Source organism: Triticum urartu, chromosome 5 (genome assembly GCF_003073215.2).
Source record: "Triticum urartu cultivar G1812 chromosome 5, Tu2.1, whole genome shotgun sequence".
NCBI lineage: Eukaryota > Viridiplantae > Streptophyta > Magnoliopsida > Poales > Poaceae > Triticum > Triticum urartu.
The window spans coordinates 245,469,450-245,476,457 of record NC_053026.1 but is presented as its reverse complement, the minus strand read 5'-3'; the positions used below and the strand labels follow the sequence as shown (position 1 = coordinate 245,476,457).

At 51.2% G+C, this 7,008-nt stretch overlaps 1 pseudogene; it reads right to left on the bottom strand.

The window, feature by feature from the left end:
• Positions 1-2,465: 2,465 nt before the first annotated feature.
• LOC125555855 lies at positions 2,466-4,975 on the bottom strand (annotated as a pseudogene).
• Between the last annotated feature and the right edge of the window lie 2,033 nt (positions 4,976-7,008).

Below are 7,008 nucleotides of genomic sequence, written 5' to 3'. Positions count from 1 at the left end.
CCAAAAATCCCAAGCATTACCTTCACAAACAGCAGGTCTGAGACAGAGGGCTTGATGAAAAACACCACATCATCCGCATAGAGAGATAGCCGCTGCAATGGGCTGCATCCATTCATGCGGCACAACACCTCAGCCTCATGCGCTTTGATCACAATCTCCGTTAACACATCCATGGCGATGACGAATAGCAACGGCAAGATCGAGTCTCCTTGCCTCAAACCCTTTGCATGCATAAATTTGGGTCCAGCAGAACCATTCACCAGCACTCTGGAGCTCGCCGAGGTGAGTAATGTGGCAATCCTCGATAGCCAGCGCTCAGAAAACCCTTTAGCGCGCAAAACCTTGAATAGAAAAGGCCAGGACAGCGAGTCAAAAGCCCTCGAAATATCAAGCTTTAGAAGCACACCTTTGGCCTTACGTTTGTGCAGTCTTAGGGCCATTTGTCGAACTAGCAGAAAATTGTCGTGAATGTTCCGGCCCTTGATGAACGCTGATTGATTTATGTGCACCAGCTCCCCCATTCTCGGCCTCAGTCTTGTAGCCAGTAGCTTAGATGCTAGCTTTGGCATGCTATGAACCAGGCTGATCGGTCTGAAATCATTGATGCAGCAGGCTTCAGCAGACTTGGGAATTAGTGTTATAAGTGTCTGGTTAAGCCGCCCGAACCCAACCCCATTACCCAGCATGAAACTGTGGAGTGCCGCCAGCAGATCTCCTTTGATAATCTCCCAGGCCTTTTGGAAAAATATGCCAATGAAGCCATCAGGCCCCGGAGCCTTGTCTGACGGCATCTCCTTCACCATGCTCCAAACTTCTTCCTCCAAAAAGATGGGATCCTGCTCCGCAAGATCAACAGCCTGAATGCCTAACTCTTTGAGGTCCAGCGTGTGCTTTCTCACATCGTCTTTCCCCAACAGCTCTCTGTATGCGTTGTAGAAAGCCTCCTCTTTGCCTTGCTGATCTGCAATTACCTGTCCTCCCACATGAATAGCCGAGATAAAATTCTTCATCCTCCTACCATTAGCTACCAGGTGGAACAACTTCGAATTTGCATCTCCTTCCTGCAACCACGTGATTCTGGACCTTTGCCGCGCAATCGTTCTTTCCAACGAGGCAAGCCCTAAGACCATATGCTTAAGCTTGCTCCTTAATGCTCTCTCCTCCTCCAATAACAGCCGGCTCTCTTGTGCGCAATCAAACCGAAGAATGACAAGGTTTGCCACTGCAATCTGCATCTTGATGTTGCCGACCTTTTTCTGTCCCCAAGCATCCAAAGCTCTCGCAGTGTTCCTCGGCAATACATCAAGCCTATGAAAGGGATCCGTGGTATCGCTATCGCAAACCCAAGCCTCCTTTACCACATCCATAAAGCCATCAAGCTTCACCCAAAACTTCTCAAACCGGAATCGTCTCTTGTAATGTATGCGCCCTTCCATGGCGAGGTACAACGGACAGTGGTCTGAAGTGGAGGTAGAGAGGGCTTGCAATAAGCACTCTGGATGGTCCAGCTCCCAGTCAATGGACACAAAAGCCCTATCAATTTTGGTAAGAGTAGGCATCTCCCGTTCGCTACTCCAGGTAAATCTGTGGCCATGAAGAAAGAGCTCCTTAAGCGCATTGTCATCAACAAAGCGTTTGAATTTGCTCATCATCCTGCGATCCAGAAGGGCGTTTTTCTTGTCTTGCGCATACAAAATCATGTTAAAATCCCCAATGGCAATCCAAGGCCCAGGGCACAGATGACGCCTAGCCGTGAGCTCCTCCAGAAACATGATCTTCTCCGCGTCCTCCTGAGGCCCATAAACCACTGTTAGCCACCAAGCCGGCCCATCCAAGGGGGTGACGTAACCCATGATAAAATGTGTGTCATTGACAAAATTTGTCAATTGCACTTTGGTAGAATCCCAAGCCACAAAAATCCCTCCACGTGTCTCCGAAGCAGGAAGGTAAAAAAATTCGTCATATGCTGGCCCCATACATTGCATAATCACAAAATGGTCCACCATCTCAAGTTTGGTTTCTAGGATACATACGATGGCAGTACGGATCGAATCTACAAACTCCCTAAGTGCTTTCCGTTTGGCCGGGCTATTGACTCCCCTTATGTTCCAACACACCAGTTCTAGGGCATTGTACGACATCAGAAGGTAGAGAGTCCCATGTCAGTACACATCTACACCCCTACTCCACGGCCAGCTCGACGCTCTCCATCTCACCCCCCAGGCTGAATGGAATCGCCTTGCCAAAGATGGCCGCAATCGCCCGAAGCTGCTGCTCCTGCAAAGGCGAGTCGAACACTTGTCGTAGCTGCCCAAGTGCATCCTCCGAAACCACAATATCCTCACTGTCGAACCCCAGCATCTTCAACAGCACTGCTTCTGCCGCCGATGCTTTAGTCTTGTGAGGGGCCCCCACCCCCAGAGATCTAGTAGTGCACCGAGGAGTGAACGGATCCTATCCCGGCCTCACTCCCCTCAGTCCCTCGAATTCTTTAAGCAGTGGGGGGCCAACTTCTTAAGCAACCCCGCACAAAAGGCTCTTATGTTGCTGAGCGCAAGTTGCTCTTTGCTGGACAAATTAGTGTCCCCTGGCTGTATCTCCAAACCAGCAGTTCCAGCGCTAGTTTGCACTCCGAACGGTTCCAGCTCCGTTCCTGTAGCGTACGTGGTCATGTCATCCACAGTGTCGTCCCTTCCCCCTTCTTTCTGCATGGCCACCACAATCGAGGTGGGCACTACCTCGGCCATCTTCCTTGGCAGCTCCTCCGCATTGGCCTGCATCAAATCCTCGACTGGGGCCCAGCCATTGGGCGGTCGCTGCTCGTGTCTCTCCTGCACCACCTGCTGGCCCGAGATCCTCTGTGGATCGAACCCCTGGTCGCCCTCCATCACAAGTCGGGCCTGCGGTGAACCGGTCCGCACCAGATCCTGCCTGGCATGCAACGTTTCTTCCACGACCACCGCGTGGGCGGTCTGCACGGATCCCACCGCCTCTTTTTCGACCGAAGCGACGTCCACTTGCGGCCCCACACTCCTCGACACCTCCTGGTTGGTGGAAACCACCTGCCCCGCTGTCTCTCCTGGGACCAGCACCAAAGTGCCATGATCCTGTCCTGCAGCCCGATTCTGATCCGCTGCAAAAGCCAAACTGGCTAGGACAGTGACCTCCTCGCCAACCGTATCCAGCGGATCCGAAGCAACCCGTCCGCCAACTGTCACCCTCCCAGTGGCCAAAGTACCCGGCTGAGATCCCGGTGTGTTTGAACTTCTCGGAATCTTATCAGTCGTGGTCGTAAAGCTCGCCCGAAGGCCCACGTGACCGTCGCGATTCTCATCAGCCATGTGCGGAAGCCTCCACTCGAAAGGCCCCACCCTCCCTTCCAGGACAGCGCGGTAAGATCTTCCCGGCACTCCACCGGCACCGCCGCTCGCCGGACTGCGCCACTCGCGATCTGGACCTTTGGCATCTCTAACCCCACGCATCCAGGGCTGCACCATCCAATCACCACCGAACTGCGAACCATGTGAGTTGTTCGGTAAACCACTCTGTCCACTCCCCTCGTCGGAGCCGGACCTCCCTCTCCAGAGCTCCGGCGGAGAGAAATCGCGCATCCTCCCAATGTGCACCAGGGTTGGGTACTCCAGGAGCTGGCGAAAGGAAGGCCTCCTCGCCGCCGGGTCCGGCCTCGACTCCATTGGCTCCGGCACCCAGAGTCTGCGGAATACCGGCACATCCTCAGGGTCTACGCACCAAGCTCTCAACTTGAATAGCGAAAGATCCTCCCTGCTAGCTGTCTCTGGTGCCAAGCTCTCGATCAAACAGGCGCTGCCCAGAATTTCATCTGCCGTGCTCTGAGTCCACGCATGTGATGGCACCCCTTCAATCATGACATCAATCTGCACTCTCATCAGCCTCGATGTTGCTTGCGCCTGCCAGAGCCAAGGCTTAATGAACAGCTGAACCCCTGGTGCTCGATCAAAGGAACCGCCAGCGCCATGTTCCGGAACCGATGCGCAGCGAAGACAACCAGAAAATCCTCGGGGTGGAACTTGTGAACAGAGAACCTAAACCTAGGGATGCCTAACTGCTCGGCAATCGCCACTGCCGCCTCCTCACAGGAGACCAGCAGCCTTGCCCCGCCCACGTACATCACCACCGCAAGCTGGAGACGGCGCTCAAGGTCATCCATGCCTTCGGACCTCTGCAGCACACAGATCTCAGATGGGGACGGCGCAGGCGCAGCCACTGAAGCCAAAGGAGGGAGATTGGGCGCAACTGGCGAGGGCGGCGCCGACGGCGTGCTCTGCCTAGGCTCCATCAACCTCCTTCAAATCGCTGGTGACTGTCGCGGAGCCGGCACCCTGCTGGCAACTCTGGCGATGACAATGCGGTGGAGCTCCTCCACGGAGATGGGACTGCGTGGCTCTAAACACTGGGACGAGACGTGGCCAGCACCACCGCAACGGATGCACAGCGGAGGATTCAAGCAATCCTGACGCCGGTGACCCTCCTCAAAGCACCGGAAGCAGAGACCATGGAGGTCCTGCGGGATTTGGCGCAGCTCCTAAGACGTAGGCGACGCAGATCTGCGAGGAGCGCCAGCCTCCTGCTGGCGCCGGAGAGCGCGTCGCCGATGCCACATGGCCTTGCGTGAAGGCCCCGGGCGGCGCCAGCCCTCAGCGGGCCCCGAAGCAGGCATAGCCAGCCGCCCCTTCGGCCCTCGCGCCTCCGACGATGATCCAGCCGAGCCTAGGGAAGCCGAGAGCCCCAGACCAGAAACCACAGGTCGCCCTTGGGGAAACGCCAAAGAGACAGAAGGGGGACTGCGCGAGCCCGACGCCATACACGCGAGGAGAGGTGGACGCCGGATCCGGAGCGGCTACCAGCGGGAGAGGTGGACGCCGGAGCCGGAGCAGCTACCGGCGGGAGAGGGTGTGCGACGGGGCCGGCGTGGCACCACCGAGCGGGAGCGGGGAGCGGGAGACGCCACAAGGAATTTCACCCGGTTGAGCTAATGTCAACTCTTTAGCATGTCATATTTTAATGAGTGCTCACAATCATAAAAGATGTCCAAGATAGTATATCTATATGTGAAGACCTCTCTTTCTTTATTACTTCCTATTAATTGCAACGATGACCAAAACTATGTTTGTCAACTCTCAACAACTTTTATTCATCATACTCTTTCTATGTGAGCTAATTACTCTCCATAAGAGTCACATGATCTCTTTGTTTCTTTTTATTTCTTTCTCTTTTCTTTTATTCACTTGGGATCATGGCAAAAATAATCAAGCCCTTGACTCAACACTAATCTTTATTATATATCTCACGGACTCGATTACATAGAAGGATAATAAAGCAAAACTCATGACTAGATCATACTAAGAACTTTTATTCTACTAGATCAAGATATTACCAAAAGGATCGAACTAAGAAAAATGGTAAAGATAAAAGTGATGGTGATACGATACCGGGGCACTCCCCCAAGCTTGGCAGTTGCCAAGTGGAGTTCCCATACCAGATACTCAATTCTTCTTTGTTGGAGAAGAAGGTGGAGTTGTTGATGATGGATAGTCGCACATCGAGCGTAGGAGGTCTTCTAGCTTGCGGATAATGCCCTTGAGTGCGATGATATGCTCCTTCAACAAAATATTTTCACGTGTGAGATACTTATTTTGTATACGAGCCAACTCAATCATCTTGAAAGCTTCGATTTCTGTTGGAGTAAGAGGATTGTGATCCAGTTGAAGGGTGTTCTCTGTTGCTGGAACTTGGTCCTCCATGGCCTTCTTGATCCCTTCATCCTTGTTGATCTCCATAGGTTCTTCTCTCTTCAGCTCTATCTTCATTAGCCAAGCATCATTGCCCTCATGGTTGGAGGAGGAGGGAGACGACATAGTGCCTGGCCTTGAGAACCCTGACAGAAAACAACTCGAAACAAAGACAGGAGATTTTTGCGTGATACGGGAGTCAAAACCCCCGGGAGATTATATAATGATTTTTTACTGACCAAAATACGTGTCCTGTAAGAAAACGGAGTCCGGAGAGAACACGAGGTGCCCACGAGGTAGAGGGGCGCGCTCAGGGGGTAGGGCGCGCCCTCCACCCTCGTGGAGCCCTCGTGTCCTTTCCGAACTGCTGCTTATTTTTCTATTTTTCTAAATATTCCAAAACGGAGAAATATTTCCTTAAAAACTGTTTTGGAGTCAGTTTACTTAACGTACCACATACCTATTCCTTTTCGGAGTCTGAAACGTTCCGGAAAGTGTCCTTTATGTATTCCTCCGGGGTTACGTTTCAATAACATGGGTTTCAACATTTATGGGATTACCTAAGATATAGTGTTTGATTCTTTGACCATTCATCACCTTTGGATTTGTGCCTTCGAAGTTGTTGATTTTTATGGCACCGGAACGGTAGACCTCCTCGATAACATAAGGACCCTCCCATTTAGAGAGAAGTTTTCTTGCAAAAAATCTTAAACGAGAGTTGTATAGCAATACATAATCACCTACGTTAAACTCACGCTTTTGTATCCTTTTGTCATGCCATCTTTTAACCTTTTCTTCAAACAACTTGGCATTTTCGTAGGCTTGGGTTCTCCATTCATCAAGTGAGCTAATATCAAATAACCTCTTCTCACCGGCAAGTTTAAAATCATAATTAAGTTCTTTAATAGCCCAATAAGCCTTGTGTTCTAGTTCAAGAGGTAAGTGACATGCTTTTCCATAGACCATTTTATACAGAGACATACCCATAGGATTTTTATATGCAGTTCTATAGGCCCATAATGCATCATCAAGTTTCTTGGACCAATTCTTTCTGGACTTATTAACAGTCTTTTGCAAAATTAATTTAAGTTCTCTATTGCTCAATTCTACTTGACCACTAAACTGAGGGTGATAAGGAGATGCAATTCTATGATTAACATCATATTTAGCAAACATTTTACGGAAAGCACCATGAATAAAATGTGAACCACCATCAGTCATTAAATATCTAGGGACT